Source organism: Macaca fascicularis, chromosome 6, assembly GCF_037993035.2.
Source record: "Macaca fascicularis isolate 582-1 chromosome 6, T2T-MFA8v1.1".
NCBI lineage: Eukaryota > Metazoa > Chordata > Mammalia > Primates > Cercopithecidae > Macaca > Macaca fascicularis.
The window spans coordinates 47771479-47794704 of NC_088380.1; positions in this window are offsets into that span (position 1 = coordinate 47771479).

Below are 23226 nucleotides of genomic sequence, written 5' to 3' on the forward strand. Positions count from 1 at the left end.
TAAGACTATAGAGCCAAAGGAAATATCCTCCGATAACAAAGAGAAAGAAACTTTCTGAGAAACTTCTTTGTGTTCTGTGAAATCATCTCACAGAGTTAGAGCTTTCCCATGAAGAAGCCTTTCGTTAAGTCATTTTTTGTGGAATTGGCAAAATGATATTTGGAAACCCATAGAGGGCTATGGTGAAAAAGGAAATATCCTCAGATGAAATCTGGAAAGAAGCTTTCTGAGAAACAGCTCTGTGATGTGTGACATCCACTCACAGAGTTACATCTGTATTTCGTAGATCTCTTTGCTACCCTTATTTCTGTGGAATCTGAGAACAGATATTTCGGATCCCTTTGAAGACTCTAGTTCCAAAGGAAATAACCTCCGATAACAAAGAGAAAGAAGCGCTCTGAGAAACTTCTTTGTGTTCTGTGAAATCATCTCACAGAGTTACAGCTTTCCCCTCAGGAAGCCTTTCGCTAAGACAGTTCTTGTGGAATTGGCAAAGTGATAGTTGGAAACCCATAGAGGGCTATGGTGAAAAAGGAAATATCCTAAGATGAAACCGGAAAGAAGCTTTATGAGAAGATACTCTGGGATGTGTGACTTCCACTCACAGAGTTATATCTGTATTTCGTGGACCTCTTTGCTAGCCTTTTATCTGTGGAATCTGAGAACAGATATTTCGGATCCCTTTGAAGACTATAGGGCCAAAGGAAATATCCTGCGATAACAAAGAGAAAGAAGCTTTCTGAGAAACTTCTTTGTGTTCTGTGAAATCATCTCACAGAGTTACAGCTTTCCCCTCAAGAAGCCTTTCGCTAAGACAGTTCTTGTGGAATTGGCAAAGTGATATTTGGAGGCGCATAGAGGGCTATGGTGAAAAAGGAAATATCCTCAGATGAAATCTGGAAAGAAGCTTTCTGAGAAGCTGCTCTGTGATGTGTGACTTCCACACATGGAGTTACATCTGTATTTCGTGGATCTCTTTGCTAGCCTTATTTCTGTTGAATTTGAGAACAGATATTTCGGATCCCTTTGAAGACTATAGGGCCAAAGGAAATATCCTCCGATAACAAAGAGAAAGAAGCTTTCTGAGAAACTTCTTTGTGTTCTGTGAAATCATCTCACAGAGTTACAGCTTTCCCCTCAAGAAGCCTTTCACTAAGACAGTTCTTGTGGAATTGGCTAAGTGATATTTGGAAGCCCATAGAGGGCTATTGTGAAAAAGGAAATATCCTCGGATGAAATCTGTACAGAAGCTTTCTGAGAAAATGCTCTGTGATGCGCGACTTCCACACACAGAGTTACATCTGTGTTTCGTGGATCTCTACGCTAGCCTTATTTCTGTGTAATCTGAGAACAGATATTTCGGATCCCTTTGAAGACTATAGGGCCAAAGGAAATATCCTCCGATAACAAAGAGAAAGAAGCTTTCTGAGAAACTTCTTTGTGTTCTGTGAAATCATCTCACAGAATTACAGCTTTCCCCTCAAGAAGCCTTTCGCTAAGACAGTTCTTGTGGAATTGGCAAAGTGATATTTGGAACCCCTAGAGGGCTATGGTGAAAAAGGAAATATCCTCAGATGAAATCTGGAAAGAAGTTTTCTGAGAAACTGCTCTGTTATGTGTGACTTCCACACACGGAGTTACATCTGTATTTCGTGGATGTCTTTGCTAGCCTTATTTCTGTGGAATCTGAGAACAGATATTTCGGATCCCTTTGATGACTATAGGACCAAAGGAAATATCCTCCGATAACAAAGAGAAAGAAGCTTTCTGAGAAACTTCTTTGTGTTCAGAGAAGTCATCTCACGGAGTTACAGCTTTCCCCTCAAGAAGCCTTTCGCTAAGACAGTTCTTGTGGAATTGGCAAAGTGATATTTGGAAGCCCTTAGAGGGCTATGGTGAAAAATGAAATATCCTCAGATGAAATCTGGAAAGAAGCTTTCTGAGAAACTGCTTAGTGTTCGGTTAATTCATCTCACAGAGTTACATCTGTATTTCGTGGATCTCTTTGCTAGCCTTATTTCTGTGGAATCTGAGAACAGATATTTCGGATCCCTTTGAAGACTATAGAGCCAAAGGAAATATCCTCCGATAACAAAGAGAAAGAAACTTTTTGAGAAACTTCTTTGTGTTCTGTGAAATCATCTCACAGAGTTACAGCTTTCCCCTCAAGAAGCCTTTCGCTAAGACAGTTCTTGTGGAATTGGCAAAGTGATAGTTGGAAACCCATAGAGGGCTATGGTGAAAAAGGAAATATCCTTAGATGAAATCGGAAAGAAGCTTTATGAGAAGATACTCTGGGATGTGTGACTTCTACTCACAGAGTTACATCTGTATTTCGTGGATCTCTTTGCTAGCCTTTTATCTGTGGAATCTGAGAACAGATATTTCGGATCCCTTTGAAGACTATAGGGCCAAAGTAAATATCCTGCGATAACAAAGAGAAAGAAGCTTTCTGAGAAACTTCTTTGTGTTCTGTGAAATCATCTCACAGAGTTACAGCTTTCCCCACAAGAAGCCTTTCGGTAAGACAGTTCTTGTGGAATTGGCAAAGTGATATTTGGAGGCGCATAGAGGGCTATGGTGAAAAAGGAAATCTACTCAGATGAAATCTGGAAAGAAGCTTTCTGAGAAGCTGCTCTGTGATGTGTGACTTCCACACACAGAGTTACATCTGTATTTCGTGGATCTCTTTGCTAGCCTTATTTCTGTGGAATCTGAGAACAGATATTTCGGATCCCTTTGAAGACTATAGGGCCAAAGGAAATATCCTCCGATAACAAAGAGAAAGAAGCTTTCTGAGAAACTTCTTTGTGTTCTGTGAAATCATCTCACAGAGTTACAGCTTTCCCCTCAAGAAGCCTTTCACTAAGACAGTTCTTGTGGAATTGGCAAAGTGATATTTGGAAGCCCATAGAGGGCTATTGTGTAAAAGGAAATATCCTCGGATGAAATCTGGAAAGAACTTTTCTGAGAAACTGCTCTGTGATGTGTGACTTCCACACACGGAGTTACATCTGTATTTCGTGGATGTCTTTGCTAGCCTTTTTTCTGTGGAATCTGAGAACAGATATTTCGGATCCCTTTGATGACTATAGGACCAAAAGAAATATCCTCCGATAACAAAGAGAAAGAAGCTTTCTGAGAAACTTCGTTGTGTTCTGAGAAATCATCTCACAGAGTTACAGCTTTCCCCTCAAGAAGCCTTTCGCTAAGACAGTTCTTCTGGAATTGGCAAAGTGATATTTGGAAGCCCTTAGAGGGCTATGGTGAAAAATGAAATATCCTCAGATGAAATCTGGAAAGAAGCTTTCTGAGAAACTGCTTAGTGTTCTGTTAATTCATCTCACAGAGTTACATCTGTATTTCGTGGATCTCTTTGCTAGCCTTATTTCTGTGGAATCTGAGAACAGTTATTTCGGATCCCTTTGAAGACTATAGGGCCAAAGGAAATATCCTCTGATAACAAAGAGAAAGAAGCTTTCTGAGAAACTTCTTTGTGTTCTGTGAAATCATCTCACAGAGTTACAGCCTTCCCCTCAAGAAGCTTTTCACTAAGACAGTTCTTGTGGAATTGGCAAAGTGATATTTGGAAGCCCATAGAGGGCTATTGTGAAAAAGGAAATATCCTCAGATGAAATCTGGACAGAAGCTTCATGAGAAGATACTCTGTGATGTGTGACTTCCACTCACAGAGTAACATCTGTATTTCGTGGATCTCATTGCTAGCCTTATTTCTGTGGAATCTGAGAAAAGATATTTGGGATCCCTTTGAAGACTATAGGGCCAAAGGAAATATCCTCCGATAACAAAGAGAAAGAAGCTTTCTGAGAAACTTTTTTGTGTTCTGTGAAATCATCTCACAGAGTTACAACTTTCCCCTCAAGAAGCCTTTCGCTAAGACATTTCTTGTGGATTTGGCAAAGTGATAGTTGGAAGCCCATACAGGGCTATGGTGAAAAAGGAAATATCCTCAGATGAAATCTGGAAAGAAGCTTTCTGAGAAACTGCTTAGTGTTCTGTTAATTCATCTCACAGAGTTACATCTGTATTTCATGGATCTCTTTGCTAGCCTTATTTCTGTGGAATCTGAGAAAAGATATTTCGGATCTCTTTGAAGACTATTGGGTCAAAGGAAATATCCTCCGATAACAAAGAGAAAGAAGCTTTCTGAGAAACTTTTTTGTGTTCTGTGAAATCATCTCACAGAGTTACAGCTTTCCCCTCAAGAAGCCTTTCGCTAAGACACTTCTTATGGAATTGGCAAAGTGATATTTGGAAGCCCATAGAGGGCTATGGTGAAAAAGGAAATATCCTCAGATGAAATCGGACAGAAGCTTTATGAGAAGATGCTCTGTGATGTGTGACTTCCACTCACAGAGTTACATCTGTATTTTGTGCATCTCTTTGCTAGCCTTTTTTCTGTGGAATCTGACAACAGATATTTCGGATCCCTTTGAAGACTATAGGGCCAAAGGAAATATCCTCCGATAACAAAGAGAAAGAAGCTTTCTGAGAAACTTCTTTGTGTTCTGTGAAATCATCTCACAGAGTTACAGCTTGCCCCTCAAGAAGCCTTTCTCTTAAACAGTTCTTGTGGATTTGTCAAAGTGATATTTGGAAGCCCATAGAGGGCTATTGTGAAAAAGGAAATATCCTCGGATGAAATCTGGACAGAAGCTTTCTGAGAAAATGCTCTGTGATGCGAGACTTCCACACACAGAGTTACATCTGTGTTTCGTGGATCTCTACGCTAGCCTTATTTCTGTGTAATCTGAGAACAGATATTTCGGATCCCTTTAAAGACTACAGGACCAAAGGAAATATCCTCCGATAACAATGAGAAAGAAGCTTTCTGAGAAACTTGTTTGTGTTCTGTGAAGTCATCTCACAGAATTACAGCTTTCCCCTCAAGAAGCCTTTCGCTAAGACAGTTCTTGTGGAATTGTGAAGTGATATTTGGAACCCCTAGAGGGCTATGGTGAAAAAGGAAATATCCTCAGATGAAATCTGGAAAGAAGTTTTCTGAGAAACTGCTCTGTGATGTGTGACTTCCACACACGGAGTTACATCTGTATTTCGTGGATGTCTTTGCTAGCCTTATTTCTGTGGAATCTGAGAACAGATATTTCGGATCCCTTTGATGACTATAGGACCAAAGGAAATATCCTCCGATAGCAAAGAGAAAGAAGCTTTCTGAGAAACTTCTTTGTGTTCTGAGAAATCATCTCACAGAGTTACAGCTTTCCCTTCAAGAAACCTTTCGCTAAGACAGTTCTTCTGGAATTGGCAAAGTGATATTTGGAAGCCCATAGAGGGCTATGGTGAAAAGTGAAATATCCTCAGATGAAATCTGGAAAGAAGCTTTCTGAGAAACTGCTTAGTGTTCTGTTAATTCATCTCACAGAGTTACATCTGTATTTCGTGGATCTCTTTGCTAGCCTTATTTCTGTGGAATCTGAGAACAGATATTTCGGATCCCTTTGAAGACTATAGGGCCAAAGGAAATATCCTCCGATAACAAAGAGAAAGAAGCTTTCTGAGAAACTTCTTTGTGTTCTGTGAAATCATCTCACAGAGTTACAGCTTTCCCCTCAAGAAGCTTTTCACTAAGACAGTTCTTGTGGAATTGGCAAAGTGATATTTGGAAGCCCATAGAGGGCTATTGTGAAAAAGGAAATATCCTCAGATGAAATCTGGACAGAAGCTTCATGAGAAGATGCTCTGTGATGTGTGACTTCCACTCTCAGAGTTACATCTGTATTTCGTTTATCTCCTTGCTAGCCTTATTTCTGTGGAATCTGAGAACAGATATTTCGGATCCCTTTGAAGACTATAGGGCCAAAAGAAATATCCTCCGATAACAAAGAGAAAGAAGCTTTCTGAGAAACTTCTTTGTGTTCTGTGAAATCATCTGACAGAGTTAGAGCTTTCCCCTCAAGAAGCCTTTCGCTTAAACAGTTCTTGTGGATTTCGCAAAGTGATATTTGGAAGCCCATAGAGGGCTATGGTGAAAAAGGAAATATCCTCAGATGAAATCGGACAGAAGCTTTATGAGAAGATGCTCTCTGATGTGTGACTTCCACTCACAGAGTTACATCTGTATTTCGTGGATCTCTTTGCTAGCCTTTTTTCTGTGGAATCTGAGAACAGATATTTCGGATCCCTTTGAAGACTATAGGGCCAAAGGAAATAACCTCCGATAACAAAGAGAAAGAAGCTTTCTGAGAAACTTCTTTGTGTTCTGTGAAATCATCTCACAGAGTTACAGCTTGCCCCTCAAGAAGCCTTTTTCTTAAACAGTTCTTGTGGAATTGGCAAAGTGATATTTGGAAGCCCATAGAGCGCTATGGTGAAAAAGGAAATATCCTCAGATGAAATCTAGAAAGAAGCTTTCTTTGAAACTGCTTAGTGTTCTGTTAATTCATCACCCAGAGCTACATCTGTATTTCATGGATCTCTTTGCTAGCCTTATTTCTGTGGAATCTGAGAACAGATATTTCGGATCCCTTTGAAGACTACAGGGCCAAAGGAAATATCCTCCGATAACAAAGAGAAAGAAACTTTCTGAGAAATTTCTTTGTGTTCTGTGAAATCATCTCACAGAGTTACAGCTTTCCCCTCAAGAAGCCTTTGGCTAAGACAGTTCTTGTGGAATTGGCAAAGTGATATTTGGAAGCCCATAGAGGGCTATGGTGAAAAAGGAAATATCCTCAGATGAAATCGGACAGAAGCTTTATGAGAAGATGCTCTGTGATGTGTGACATCCACTCACAGAGTTACATCTGTATTTCGTGGCTCTCTTTGCTAGCCTTATTTCTGTTGAATCTGAGAACAGATATTTCGGATCCCTTTGAAGACTATAGGGCTAAAGGAAATATCCTCCGATAACAAAGAGAAAGAAGCTTTCTGAGAAACTTCTTTGTGTTCTGTGAAATCATCTTACAGAGTTACAGCTTTCCCCTCAAGAAGCCTTTCGGTAAGACAGTTCTTCTGGAATTGGCAAAGTGATATTTGGAAGCCCTTAGAGGGCTATTGTGAAAAAGAAATATCCTCGGATGAAATCTGGAGAGAAGCTTTCTGAGAAAATGCTCTGTGATGCGAGACTTCCACACACAGAGTTACATCTGTGTTTGGTGGATCTCTACGCTAGCCTTATTTCTGTGTAATCTGAGAACAGATATTTCGGATCCCTTTGAAGACTATAGGGCCAAAGGAAATATCCTCCGATAACAAAGAGAAAGAAGCTTTCTGAGAAACTTGTTTGTGTTCTGTGAAATCATCTCACAGAGTTACAGCTTTCCCCTCAAGAAGCCTTTCAATAAGACAGTTCTTGTGGAATTGGCAAAGTGATATTTGGAAGCCTATAGAGGGCTATGGTGAAAAAGGAAATATCCTCAGATGAAATCTGGAAAGAAGCTTTCTGAGAAACTGCTCTGTGATGTGTGACTTTCACACACAGTGTTACATCTGTATTTCGTGGTTCTCTTTGCTAGCCTTATTTCTGTGGTATCTGAGAACAGATATTTTGGATCCCTTTGATGACTACAGGAACAAAGGAAATATCCTCTGATAATAAAGAGAAAGAAGCTTTCTGAGAAACTTCTTTGTGTTCTGAGAAATCATCTCACAGAGTTACAGCTTTCCCCTCAAGAAGCCTTTCGCTAAGACAGTTCTTGTGGAATTGGCAAAGTGATATTTGGAAGCCCGTAGAGGGCTATGGTGAAACATGAAATATCCTCAGATGAAATCTGGAAAGAAGCTTTCTGAGAAACATCTCTGTGATGTGTGACTTCCACTCACAGAGTTACATCTGTATTTCTTGAATCTCTTTGCTAGCCTTATTTCTGTGGAATCTGAGAACAGATATTTCGGATCCCTTTGAAGTCTATAGGGCCAAAGGAAATATCCTCCGATAACAAAGAGAAAGAAGCTTTCTGAGAATCTTCTTTGTGTTCTGTGAAATCATCTGACAGAGTTAGGCTTCCCCCTCAAGAAGCCTTTCACTAAGACCATTCTTGTGGAATTGGCAAAGTGATATTTGGAAGCCCGTAGACGGCTGTTGTGAAAAAGGAAATATCCTCACATGAAATCTGGACAGAAGCTTCATGAGAAGATGCTCTGTGATGTGTGACTTCCACTCACAGAGTTACATCTGTATTTCGTGTATCTCTTTGCTAGCCTTTTTTGTGTGGAATCTCAGAACAGATATTTCGGATCCCTTTGAAAACTATAGGGACAAAAGAAATATCCTCCGATAACAAAGAGAAAGAAGCTTTCTGAGAAACCACTTTGTGTTCTGTGAAATCATCTCACAGAGTTACAGCTTTCCCCTCAAGAAGCCTTTCGCTTAAACAGTTCTTGTGGATTTGGCAAAGTGTTATTTGGAAGCCCATAGAGGGCTATGGTGAAAAAGGAAATATCCTCAGATGAAATCTGGAAAGAAGCTTTCTGAGAAACTGCTTAGAGTTCTGTTAATTCATCTCACAGAGTTACATCTTTATTTCATGGATCTCTTTGCTAGCCTTATTTCTGTGTAATCTGAGAACAGATATTTCGGATCCCTTTGAAGACTATACGGCCAAAGGAAATATCCTGCGATAACAAAGAGAAAGAAGATTTCTGAGAAACTTCTTTGTGTTCTGTGAAATCATCTCACAGAGATACATCTTTCCCCTCAAGAAGCCTTTCAATAAGACAGTTCTTGTGGAATTGGCAAAGTGATATTTGGAAGCCTATAGAGGGCTATGGTGAAAAAGGAAATATCCTCAGATGAAATCTGGAAAGAAGCTTTCTGAGAAACTGCTCTGTGATGTGTGACTTTCACACACAGTGTTACATCTGTATTTCGTGGATCTCTTTGCTAGCCTTATTTCTGTGGAATCTGAGAACAGATATTTCGGATTCCTTTGGAGACTCTAGGGCCAAAGGAAATATCCTCTGATAACAAAGAGAAAGAAGCTTTCTGAGAAACTTCTTTGTGTTCTGTGAAATCATCTCACAGAGTTACAGCTTTCCCCTCAAGAAGCCTTTCGATAAGACAGTTCTGGTGGAATTGGCAAAGTGATATTTGGAAGCCCATAGAGGGCTATGGTGAAAAAGGAAATATCATCAGACGAAATCTGGAAAGAAGCTTTCTGAGAAAAAGCTGTGTGATGTGTGACTTCTACACACGGGATTACATCTGTATTTCGTGGATCTCTTTGCTAGCCTTATTTCTGTGGAATCTGAGAAGAGATATTTCTGATCCCTTTGAAGACTACAGGGCCAAAGGAAATATCCTGCGATAACAAAGAGAAAGAAGCTTTCTGAGAATCTTCTTTGTGTTCTGTGAAATCAACTCACAGAGTTACAGATTTCCTCTCAAGAAGCCTTTCGCTAAGACAGTTCTTGTGGAATTGGCAAAGTGATATTTGGAGGCGCATAGAGGGCTATTGTGAAAAAGGAAATATTCTCAGACGAAATCTGGAAAGAAGCTTTCTGAGAAGCTGCTCTGTGATGTTTGACTTCCACACACAGCGTTACATCTGTATTTCGTGGATCTCTATGCTAGCCTTATTTCTGTGGAATCTGAGAACAGATATTTCGGATCCCTTTGAAGACTATAGGGACAAAGGAAATATCCTCCGATAACAAAGAGAAAGAAGCTTTCGGAGAAACTTCTTTGTGTTCTGTGAAATCATCTCACAGAGTTACAGCTTTCCCCTCAAGAAGCCTTTCGCTAAGACAGTTCTTGTGGAATTGGCAAAGTGATATTTGGAACCCCTAGAGGGCTATGGTGAAAAAGGAAATATCCTCAGATGCAATCTGGAAAGAAGTTTTCTGAGAAACTGCTCTGTGATGTGTGACTTCCACACACGGAGTTACATCTGTATTTCGTGGATATCTTTGCTAGCCTTATTTCTGTGGAATATGAGAACAGATATTTGGGATCCCTTTGATGACTATAGGGCCAAAGGAAATATCCTCCGATAACAAAGAGAAAGAAGCTGTCTGGGAAACTTCTTTGTGTTCTGAAAAATCATCTCACAGAGTTACAGCTTTCCCCTCAAGAAGCCTTTCGCTAAGACAGTTCTTCTGGAATTGGCAAAGTGATATTTGGAAGCCCATAGAGGGCTATGGTGAAAAAGGAAATATCCTCAGATGAAATCTGGACAGAGCTTTCTGAGAAACTGATTAGTGTTCTGTTAATTCATCTCACAGAGTTACATCTGTATTTTATGGATCTCTTTGCTAGCCTTATTTCTGAGGAATCTGAGAACAGATATTTCGGATCCCTTTGAAATCTATAGGGCCAAAGGAAATATCCTCCGATAACAAAGAGAAAGAAGCTTTCTGAGAAACTTCTTTGTGTTCTGTGAAATCATCTGACAGAGTTAGGCTTCCCCCTCAAGAGGCCTTTCACTAAGACAGTTCTTGTGGAATTGGCAAAGTGATATTTAGAAGCCCGTAGACGGCTGTTGTGAAAAAGGAAATATCCTCACATGAAATCTGGACAGAAGCTTCATGAGAAGATGCTCTGTGATGTGTGACTTCCACTCACAGAGTTACATCCTGTATTTCGTGTATCTCTTTGCTAGCCTTTTTTGTGTGGAATCTGAGAACAGATATTTCGGATCCCTTTGAAGACTATAGGGCCAAAGGAAATATCCTCCGATAACAAAGTGAAAGAAGCTTTCTGAGAAACTTCTTTGTGTTCTGTGAAATCATCTCACAGAGTTACAGCTTTCCCCTCAAGAAGCCTTTCACTAAGACAGTTCTTGTGGAATTGGCAAAGTGATATTTGGAAGCCCATAGAGGGCTATTGTGAAAAAGGAAATATCCTCGGATGAAATCTGGACAGAAGCTCTCTGAGAAAATGCTCTGTGATGCGAGACTTCCACACACAGACTTACATCTGTGTTTCGTGGATCTCTACGCTAGCCTTATTTCTGTGTAATCTGAGAACAGATATTTCGGATCCCTTTGAAGACTATAGGGCCAAAGGAAATATCCTCCGATAACAAAGAGAAAGAAGCTTTCTGAGAAACTTCTTTGTGTTCCGTGAAATCATCTCACAGAATTACAGCTTTCACCTCAAGAAGCCTTTCGCTAAGACAGTTCTTGTGGAATTGGCAATGTGATATTTGGAACCCCTAGAGGGCTATGGTGAAAAAGGAAATATCCTCAGATGAAATCTGGAAAGAAGTTTTCTGAGAAAATGCTCTGTGATGTGTGACTTCCACGCACGGAGTTACATCTGTATTTCGTGGATGTCTTTGCTAGCCTTATTTCTGTGGAATCTGAGAACAGATATTTCGGATCCCTTTGATGACTATAGGACCAAAGGAAATATCCTCCGATAACAAAGAGAAAGAAGCTTTCTGAGAAACTTCTTTGTGTTCTGAGAAATCATCTCACAGAGTTACAGCTTTCCCCTCAAGAAGCCTTTCGCTAAGACAGTTCTTGTGGAATTGGCAAAGTGATATTTGGAAGCCCTTAGAGGGCTATGGTGAAAAATGAAATATCCTCAGATGAAATCTGGAAAGAAGCTTTCTGAGAAACTGCTTAGTGTTCTGTTAATTCATCTCACAGAGTTACATCTGTATTTCGTGGATCTCTTTGCTAGCCTTATTTCTGTGGAATCTGAGAACAGATATTTCGGATCCCTTTGAAGACTATAGAGCCAAAGGAAATATCCTCCGATAACAAAGATAAGAAACTTTTTGAGAAACTTCTTTGTGTTCTGTGAAATCATCTCACAGAGTTACAGCTTTCCCCTCAAGAAGCCTTTCGCTAAGACAGTTCTTGTGGAATTGGCAAAGTGATAGTTGGAAACCCATAGAGGGCTATGGTGAAAAAGGAAATATCCTAAGATGAAATCGGAAAGAAACTTTATGAGAAGATACTCTGGGATGTGTGACTTCTACTCACAGAGTTACATCTGTATTTCGTGGATCTCTTTGCTAGCCTTTTATCTGTGGAATCTGAGAACAGATATTTCGGATCCCTTTGAAGACTATAGGGCCAAAGGAAATATCCTGCGATAACAAAGAGAAAGAAGCTTTCTGAGAAACTTCTTTGTGTTCTGTGAAATCCTCTCACAGATTTACAGCTTTCCCCTCAAGAAGCCTTTCACTAAGACAGTTCTTGTGGAATTGGAAAAGTGATATTTGGAAGCTCATAGAGGGCTATGGTGAAAAAGGAAATATCATCAGATGAAATCTGGAAAGAAGCTTTCTGAGAAACAGCTCTGTGATGTGTGACTTCCACTCACAGAGTTACATCTGTATTTCGTGGATCTCTTTGCTAGCCTTATTTCTGTGGAATCTGAGAACAGAGATTTCGGATCCCTTTGAAGACTATAGGGCTAAAGGAAGTATCCTGCGATAACAAAGGGAAAGAAGCTTTCTGAGAAACTTCTTTGTGTTCTGTGAAATCATCTCACAGAGTTACAGCTTTCCCTTCAAGAAGCCTTTCACTAAGACAGTTCTTGTGGAATTGGCAAAGTGATATTTGCAGGCGCATAGAGGGCTATGGTGAAAAAGGAAATATCCTCAGATGAAATCTGGAAAGAAGCTTTCTGAGAAGCTGCTCTGTGATGTGTGACTTCCACACACAGAGTTACATCTGTATTTCTTGGATCTCTTTGCTAGCCTTATTTATGTGGAATCTGAGAACAGATATTTCTGATCCCTTTGAAGACTATAGGGCCAAAAGAAATATCCTCCGATAACAAAGAGAAAGAAGCTTTCTGAGAAACTTCTTTGTGTTCTGTGAAATCATCTGACAGAGTTAGAGCTTTCCCCTCAAGAAGCCTTTCGCTTAAACAGTTCTTGTGGATTTGGCAAAGTGATATTTGGAAGCCCATAGAGGGCTATGGTGAAAAAGGAAATATCCTCAGATGAAATCTGGAAAGAATCTTTCTGAGAAACTGCTTAGTGTTCTGTTAATTCATCTCACAGAGTTACATCTGTATTTCATGGATCTCTTTGCTAGCCTTATTTCTGTGGAATCTGAGAAAAGATATTTCGGATCTCTTTGAAGACTATAGGGCCAAAGGAAATATCCTCCGATAACAAAGAGAAAGAAGCTTTCTGAGAAACTTTTTTGTGTTCTGTGAAATCATCTCACAGAGTTACAGCTTTCCCCTCAAGAAGCCTTTCGCTAAGACAGTTCTTATGGAATTGGCAAAGTGATATTTGGAAGCCCATAGAGGGCTATGGTGAAAAAGGAAATATCCTCAGATGAAATCGGACAGAAGCTTTATGAGAAGATGCTCTGTGATGTGTGACTTCCACTCACAGAGTTACATCTGTATTTCGTGCATCTCTTTGCTAGCCTTTTTTCTGTGGAATCTGACAACAGATATTTCGGATCCCTTTGAAGACTATAGGGCCAAAGGAAATATCCTCCGATAACAAAGAGAAAGAAGCTTTCTGAGAAACTTCTTTGTGTTCTGTGAAATCATATCACAGAGTTACAGCTTGCCCCTCAAGAAGCCTTTCTCTTAAACAGTTCTTGTGGATTTGGCAAAGTGATATTTGGAAGCCCATAGAGGGCTATTGTGAAAAAGGAAATATCCTCGGATGAAATCTGGACAGAAGCTTTCTGAGAAAATGCTCTGTGATGCGAGACTTCCACACACAGAGTTACATCTGTGTTTCGTGGATCTCTACGCTAGCCTTATTTCTGTGTAATCTGAGAACAGATATTTCGGATCCCTTTGAAGACTATAGGGCCAAAGGAAATATCCTCCGATAACAAAGAGAAAGAAGCTTTCTGAGAAACTTCTTTGTGTTCTGTGAAATCATCTCACAGAATTACAGCTTTCCCCTCAAGAAGCCTTTCGCTAAGACAGTTCTTGTGGAATTGGCAAAGTGATATTTGGAACCCCTAGAGGGCTATGGTGAAAAAGGAAATATCCTCAGATGAAATCTGGAAAGAAGTTTTCTGAGAAACTGCTCTGTGATGTATGACTTCCACACACGGAGTTACATCCGTATTTCGTGGATGTCTTTGCTAGCCTTATTTCTGTGGAATCTGAGAACAGATATTTCGGATCCCTTTGATGACTATAGGACCAAAGGAAATATCCTCCGATAGCAAAGAGAAAGAAGCTTTCTGAGAAACTTCTTTGTGTTCTGAGAAATCATCTCACAGAGTTACAGCTTTCCCTTCAAGAAGCCTTTCCCTAAGACAGTTCTTCTGGAATTGGCAAAGTGATATTTGGAAGCCCATAGAGGGCTATGGTGAAAAGTGAAATATCCTCAGATGAAATCTGGAAAGAAGCTTTCTGAGAAACTGCTTAGTGTTCTGTTAATTCATCTCACAGAGTTACATCTGTATTTCGTGGATCTCTTTGCTAGCCTTATTTCTGTGGAATCTGAGAACAGATATTTCGGATCCCTTTGAAGACTATAGGGCCAAAGGAAATATCCTCCGATAACAAAGAGAAAGAAGCTTTCTGAGAAACTTCTTTGTGTTCTGTGAAATCATCTCACAGAGTTACAGCTTTCCCCTCAAGAAGCTTTTCACTAAGACAGTTCTTGTGGAATTGGCAAAGTGATATTTGGAAGCCCATAGAGGGCTATGGTGAAAAAGGAAATATCCTCAGATGAAATCTGGACAGAAGCTTCATGAGAAGATGCTCTGTGATGTGTGACTTCCACTCTCAGAGTTACATCTGTATTTCGTGTATCTCCTTGCTAGCCTTATTCCTGTGGAATCTGAGAACAGATATTTCGGATCCCTTTGAAGACTATAGGGCCAAAAGAAATATCCTCCGATAACAAAGAGAAAGAAGCTTTCTGAGAAACTTCTTTGTGTTCTGTAAAATCATCTCACAGAGTTACAACTTTCCTCTCAAGAAGCCTTTCGCTAAGACAGATCTTGTGGAATTGGCAAAGTGATATTTGGAAGCTCATAGAGGGCTATGGTGAAAAAGGAAATATCATCAGATGAAATCTGGAAAGAAGCTTTCTGAGAAACAGCTCTGTGATGTGTGACTTCCACTCACAGAGTTACATCTGTATTTCGTGGATCTCTTTGCTAGCCTTATTTCTGTGGAATCTGAGAGCAGATATTTCGGATCCCTTTGAAGACTATAGGGCCAAAGGAAATATCCTCTGATAACAAACAGAAAGAAGCTTTTTGAGAAACTTCTTTGTGTTCTTTGAAAGCATCTCACAGAGTTCCAGCTTTCCCCTCAAGAAGTCCTTCGCTAAGACAGTTCTTGTGGAATTGGAAAAGTGATATTTTTAAGGCCATAGAGGGCTATGGTGAAAAAGGAAATATCCTCCGATGAAATCTGGAAAGAAGCTTTCTGAGAAACTGCTTAGTGTTCTGTTAATTCATCTCACAGAGTTACATCTGTATTTCGTGGATCTCTTTGCTAGCCTTATTTCTGTGGAATCTGAGAACAGATATTTCGGATCCCTTTGAAGACTATACGGTCAAAGGAAATATTATCCGATAACAAAGAAAAAGAAGCTTTCTGAGAAACTTCTTTGTGTTCTGTGAAATCATCTCACAGAGTTACAGCTTTGCCCTCAAGAAGCCTTTCGCTAAGACAGTTCTTGTGGAATTGGCAAAGTGATATTTGGAAGACCATAGAGGGCTATGGTGAAAAAGGAAATATCCTCAGATGAAATCTGGAAAGAAGCTTTCTGAGAAACTGCTCTGTGATGTGTGACTTCCACTCACAGAGTTACATCTGTATATTGTGGATCTCTTTGCTAGCTTTATTTCTGTGGAATCTGAGAACAGATATTTCGGATCCTTTTGAAGACTATAGGGCCAAAGGAAGTATCTTCCGATAACAAAGAGAAAGAAGCTTTCTGAGAAACTTCTTTGTGTTCTGTGGAATCATCTCACAGAGTTACAGCTTTCCCCTCAAGAAGCCTTTAACTAAGACAGTTCTTGTGGATTTGGCAAAGTGATATTTGGAAGCCCTTAGAGGGCTATGGTGAAAAAGGAAATATCCTCAAATGAAAACTGGAAAGAAGATTTATGAGAAAATGCTCTGTGATGTGTGACTTCCACTCACAGAGTTACATCTGTATATTGTGGATCTCTTTGCTAGCTTTATTTCTGTGGAATCTGAGAACAGATATTTCGGATTCCTTTGAAGACTATAGGGCCAAAAGAAATAACCTCCGATAACTAAGAGGAAGAAGCTTTCTGAGAAACTTCTTTGTGTTCTATGAAATCATCTCACAGAGTTATAGCTTTCCCCTCAAGAAGCCTTTCGCAAAGACAGTTCTTGTGGAATTGGCAAAGTGATATTTGGAAGCCCTTAGAGGGCTATGGTGAAAAAGGAAATATCCTTAGATGAAATCTGGACAGAAGCTTTCTGAGAAACTGCTTAGTGTTCTGTTAATTCATCTCACAGATTTTCATCTGTATTTCATGGATCTCTTTGCTAGCCTTATTTCTGAGGAATCTGAGAACAGATATTTCGGATCCCTTTGAAGTCTATAGGGCCAAAGGAAATATCCTCCGATAACAAAGAGAAAGAAGCTTTCTGAGAAACTTCTTTGTGTTCTGTGAAATCATCTGACAGAGTTAGGCTTCCCCCTCAAGAAGCCTTTCACTAAGACAGTTCTTGTGGAATTGGCAAAGTGATATTTGGAAGCCTGTAGACGGCTGTTGTGAAAAAGGAAATATCCTCACATGAAATCTGGACAGAAGCTTCATGAGAAGATGCTCTGTGATGTGTGACTTCCACTCACAGAGTTACATCTGTATTTCGTGTATCTCTTTGCTAGCCTTTTTTGTGTGGAATCTCAGAACAGATATTTCGGATCCCTTTGAAAACTATAGGGACAAAAGAAATATCCTCCGATAACAAGGAGAAAGAAGCTTTTTGAGAAACCACTTTGTGTTCTGTGAAATCATCTCACAGAGTTACAGCTTTCCCCTCAAGAAGCCTTTCGCTTAAACAGCTCTTGTGGATTTGACAAAGTGTTATTTGGAAGCCCATAGAGGGCTATGGTGAAAAAGGAAATATCCTCAGATGAAATCTGGAAAGAAGCTTTCTGAGAAACTGCTCTGTCATGGTTGACTTCCACAAACGGATTTACATCTGTATTTCGTGGATCTCTTTCCTAGCCTTATTTCTGTGGAATCTGAGAACAGATATTTCGGATCCCTTTGATGACTATAGGACCAAAGGAAATATCCTCTATAACAAAGAGAAAGAAGCTTTCTGTGAAACTTCTTTGTGTTCTGAGAAATCTTCTCACAGAGTTACAGCTTTCCCCTCAAGAAGCCTTTCGCTTAAACAGTTCTTGTGGATTTCGCAAAGTGATATTTGGAAGCCCATAGAGGGCTGTGGTGAAAAAGGAAATATGCTCAGATGAAATCTGGAAAGAAGCTTTCTGAGAAGCTGCTTAGTTTTCTGTTAGTTCATCTCATAGAGTAACATCTGTATTTCATGGATCTCTTTGCTAGCCTTATTTCTGTGGAATCTGAGAAAAGATATTTCGGATCCCTTTGAAGACTATAGGGCCAAAGGAAATATCCTGCGATAACAAAGAGAAAGAAGCTTTCTGAGAAACTTCTTTGTGTTCTGTGAAATCATCTCACAGAGTTACAGCTTTCCCCTCAAGAAGCCTTTCACTTAGACAGTTCTTGTGGAATTGGCAAAGTGAAATTTGGAAGCCCATAGAGGGCTATGGTGAAAAAGGAAATATCCTCAGATGAAATCTGGAAATAAGCTTTCTGAGAAACTGCTCTGTCATGTGTGACTTGCACACACAGTGTTACATCTGTATTTCGTGGATCTCTTTGCTAGCCTTATTTCTGTGGAATCTGAGAACAGATATTTCGGATTCCTTTGAAGACTCTAGGTCCAAAGGAAATATCCTCCGATAACAAAGAGAAAGAAGCTTTCTGAGAAACTTCTTTGTGTTCTGTGAAATCATCTCACAGAGTTACAGCTTTCCCCTCAAGAAGCCTTTCGCTAAGACAGTTCTTGTGTAATTGGCAAAGTGATATTTGGAAGCCCATAGAAGGCTATGGTGAAAAAGGAAATATCATCAGATGAAATCTGGAAAGAAGCTTTCTGAGAAACATCTCTGTGATGTGTGACTTCCACTCACAGAGTTACATCTGTATTTCGTGGATCTCTTTGCTAGCCTTATTTCGGTGGAATCTGAGAACAGATATTTCGGATCCCTTTGAAGACTATAGGGCAAAGGAAATATCCTGCGATAACAAACAGAAAGAAGCTTTCTGAGAAACTTCTTTGTGTTCTGTAAAATCATCTCACAGAGTTACAGCTTTCCCCTCAAGAAGCCTTTCGGTAAGACAGTTCTTGTGGAATTGGCAAAGTGATATTAGGAGGCGCATAGAGGGCTACGGTGAAAAAGGAAATATACTCAGATGAAATCTGGAAAGAAGCTTTCTGAGAAGCTGCTCTGTGACGTGTGACTTCCACACACAGAGTTACATCTGTATTTCGTGGATCTCTTTGCTAGCCTTGTTTCTGTGGAATCTGAGAACAGATATTCCGGATCACTTTTAAGACAATAGGGCCAAAGGAAATATCCTCCGATAACAAAGAGAAAGAAACTTTCTTAGAAACTTCTTTGTGTTCTGTGAAATCATCTCACAGAGTTACAGCTTTCCCCTCAAGAAGCCTTTCGCTAAGACAGTTCTTGTGGAATTGGCAAAGTGATATTTGGAAGCCCATAGAGGGCTATGGTGAAAAAGGAAATATCCTCAGATGAAATCGGACAGAAGCTTTATGAGAAGATGCTCTGTGATGTGTGACTTCCACTCACAGAGTTACATCTGTATTTCGTGGATCTCTTTGCTAGCCTTATTTCTGTTGAATCTGAGAACAGATATTTCAGATGCCTTTGAAGACTATAGGGCCAAAGGAAATATCCTCCGATAACAAAGAGAAAGAAGCTTTCTGAGAAACTTCTTTGTGTTCTGTGAAATCATCTCACAGAGTTACAGCTTTCCCCTCAAGAAGCCTTTCACCAAGACAGTTCTTGTGGAATTGGCAAAGTGATATTTGGAAGCCCATAGAGGGCTATGGTGAAAAAGGAAATATCCTCGGATGAAATCTGGACAGAAACTTTCTGAGAAAATGCTCTGTGATGCGAGACTTCCACACACAGAGTTACATCTGTGTTTCGTGGATCTCTACGCTAGCCTTATTTCTGTGTAATCTGAGAAAAGATATTTCGGATCCATTTGTAGACTATAGGGCCAAAGGAAATATCCTCTGATAACAAAGAGAAAGAAGCTTTCTGAGAAACTTGTTTGTGTTCTGTGAAATCATCTCACAGAATTACAGCTTTCCCCTCAAGAAGCATGTCGCTAAGACAGGTCTTGTGGAATTGGCAAAGTGATATTTGGAACCCCTAGAGGGCTATGGTGAAAAAGGAAATATCCTCAGATGAAATCTGGAAAGAACCTTTCTGAGAAACATCTCTGTGATGTGTGACTTCCACTCACAGAGTTACATCTGTATTTCGTGGATCTCTTTGCTAGCCTTATTTCTGTGGAATCTGAGAACAGATATATCGGATCCCTTTGAAGACTACAGGGCCAAAGGAAATATACTCCGATAACAAAGAGAAAGAAGCTTTCTGAGAAACTTCTTTGTGTTCTGTGAAATCATCTCACAGAGTTACAGCTTTCCCCTCAAGAAGCCTTTCGCTAAGACAGTTCTTGTGGAATTGGCAAAGTGATATTTGGAAGCTCATAGAGGGCTGTCGTGAAGAAGGAAATATCCTCAGATGAAATCTGGAAAGAAATTTTCTGAGAATCTGCTTAGTGTTCTCTTAAGTCCTCTCACAGAGTTACATCTGTATTTCGTGGATCTCTTTGCTAGCCTTATTTCTGTGGAATCTGAGAACAGATATTTCGGATCCCTTTGAAGACTATAGGGCCAAAGGAAATATCCTCCGATAACAAAGAGAAAGAAGCTTTCTGAGAAACTTCTTTGTGTTCTGTGAAAAAATCTCACAGAGTTACAGCTTTCCCCTCAAGAAGCCTTTCGCTAAGACAGTTCTTGTGGAATTGGCAAAGTGATATTTGGAAGCCCATAGAGGGTTATGGTGAAAAAGGAAATATCCTCAGAGGAAATCTGGAAAGAAGCTTTCTGAGAAACTGCTTAGTGTTCTCTTAATTCATCTCACAGAGTTACATCTGTATTTCGTGGATCTCTTTGCTAGCCTTATTTCTGTGGAATCTGAGAACAGATATTTCGGATCCCTTTGAAGACTCTAGGGCCAAAAGAAATATCCTCTGATAACAAAGAGAAAGAAGCTTTCTGAAAAACTACTTTGTGTTCTGTGAAATCATCTCACAGATTTACAGCTTTCCCTTCAAGAAGCCTTTCGCTAAGGCAGTTCTTGTGGAAATGGCAAAGTGATATTTGGAAGCCCATAGAGTGTTATGGTGAAAAAGAAAATAACTTCAGATGAAATCTGGAAAGAAGCTTTCTGAGAAACTGCTTAGTGTTCTGTTAATTCATCTCACAGAGTTACATCTGTATTTCGTGGATCTCTCTCCTAGCCTTATTTCTGTGGAATCTGAGAACAGATATTTCGGATCCCTTTGAAGACTATAGGGCCAAAAGAAATTTCCTCCGATAACAAAGAGAAAGAAGGTTTCTGAGAAACTTCTTTGTGTTCTGGAAATCATCTCACAGAGTTTCAGCTTTCCCCTCAAGAAGCCTTTGGCTAAGACAGTTCTTGTGGAATTGTCAAAGTGATATTTGGGAGCCCTTAGAGGGCTATGGTGAAAAAGGAAATATCCTCAGATGAAATCTGGAAAGAAGGTTTCTGAGAAATTGCTCTGTGATGTGTGACTTCCACACACAGAGTTACATCTGTGTTTCGTGGATCTCTTTGCTAGCCTTATTTCTGTGGATTCTGAGAACGGATATTTCGTATCCCTTTGAAGACTGTAGGGCCAAAGGAAATACCCTACGATAAGAACGAGAAAGAAGCTTTCTGAGAAAATTCTTTGTGTTCTCTGAAATCATCTAACAGAGTTTCAGCTTTCCCTTCAAGAAGCATTTCACTAAGACACTTCTTGTGGAATTAGCAAAGTGATATTTGGAAGCTCATAGAGGGCTATGGTGAAAAAGGAATTATCCTCAGATGAAATCTGCAAAGAAGCTTTCTGAGAAACTGCTCTGTGATGTGTGATTTCCACTCACAGTGTTGCATCTGTATTTCGTGGAACTCTTTGCTAGCCTTATTTCTGTGGAATCTGAGAACAGATATTTCGGATCCCTTTGAAGACTATAGGCCAAAGGAATATCCTCCGATAACAAAGAAAAAGAAGCTTTCTGAGAAAATTCTTTGTGTTCTGTGAAATCATCTCACAGATTTACAGCTTTCGCCTAAAGAAGCCTTTCGCTAAGACAGTTCTTGTGGAATTGGCAAAGTGATATTTGGAAGCCAATAGTGGGTTATGGTGAAAAAGGAAATAACTTCAGATGAAATATGGAAAGAAGCTCTCTTAGAAACTGCTTAGTGTTCTGTTAATTCATCTGACAGAGTTACATCTGTATTTCGTGGATCTCTCTCATAGCCTCATTTCTGTGGAATCTGAGAACAGATATTTCTGATCCCTTTGAAGACTATAGAGCCAAAGGAAATATCCTCCGATAACAAAGAGAAAGAAGCTTTCTGAGAAACTTCTTTGTGTTCTGTGAAATCATCTCACAGAGTTACAGCTTTCCCCTCAAGAAGCCTTTCGCTAAGACAGTTCATCTGGAATTGGCAAAGTGATATTTGGAAGCCCATAGAGGGCTATGGTGAAAAAGGAAATATCCTCAGATGAAATCTGGAAAGATGCTTTCTGAGAATCTGCTTAGTGTTCTGTTAATTCATCTCACAGAGTTACATCTGTATTTCGTGGATCTCATTGCTAGCCTTATTTCTGTGGAATCTGAGAACAGATATTTCGGATCCATTTGAAGACTATAGGGCCAAAGGAAATATCCTCCGTTAACAAAGAGAAAGAAGCTTTCTGAGATAGTTCTTTGTGTTTTGTGAAATCATCCCACAAAGTTACAGCTTTCCACTCAAGAAGGCTTTCGCTAAGACAGTTCTTCTGGAATTGGCAAAGTGATATTTGGAGGCCCATAGAGGGCTATGGTAAAAAAGGAAATATCCTCAGATGAAATCTGGAAAGAAGCTTTCTGAGAAACTGCTCTGTGATGTGTGACTTCCACTCACATATTTACATCTGTATTTCGTGCATCTCTTTGCTAGCCTTATTTCAGTGGAATCTGAGAACAGATATTTCGTATCCCTTTGAAGACTATAGGGCCAAAAGAAATATCCTCCGATAACAAAGAGAAAGAAGCTTTTGATAAACTTCTTTGTGTTCTGTGAAATCATCTCACAGAGTTACAGCTTTCCCCTCAAGAAGCCTTCAGCTAAGACAGTTCTTGTGGAATTGGCAAAGTGATATTTGGAAGCCCATAGAGGGCTATGGTGAAAAAAAAAATATCCTCAGATGAAATCTGGAAAGAAACTTTCTGAGAAACTGCTTAGTGTTCTGTTAATTCATCTCAGAGAATTACATCTGTATTTCGTGGATCTCTCTCCTAGCCTTATTTCTGTGGAATCTGAGAACAGATATTTCGGATCCCTTTGAAGACTGTAGGGCCAAAGGTAATATCCTCCGATAACAAAGAGAAAGAAGCTTTCTGAGAAACTTCTTTGTGTTCTGTTAAATCATCTCACAGAGTTATAGATTTCCCCTCAAGGAGCCTTTCGCTAAGACATTTCTTGTGGAATTGGCAAAGTGATATTTCTAAGCCCAAAGAGGGCTATGGTGAAAAAGGAAATATCCTCAGATGAAATCTGGAAAGAAGCTTTCTGAGAAATTGCTCAGTGTTCTGTTAATTCATCTCACAGAGTTATGTCTCTATTTCGTCTATCTCTTTGCTAGCCTTACTACTGTGGAATCTGAGAACAGATATTTCGGATCCCTTTGAAGACTATAGGGCCAAAGGAAATATCCTCCGATTACAAAGAGATAGAAGCTTTCTGAGAAACTTCATTGTGTTCTGTGAAATCATCTCACAGAGTTACAGCTTTCCCCTCAAGAAGCCGTTCGCTAAGACCGTTCTTGTTGAATTGGCAAAGTGATATTTGGAAGCCCATAGAGGGCTATGGTGAAAAAGGAAATATCCTCAGATGAAATCTGGAAAGAAGCTTTCTGAGAAACTGCTTAGTGTTCTGTTAATTCATTTCACAGAGTTAC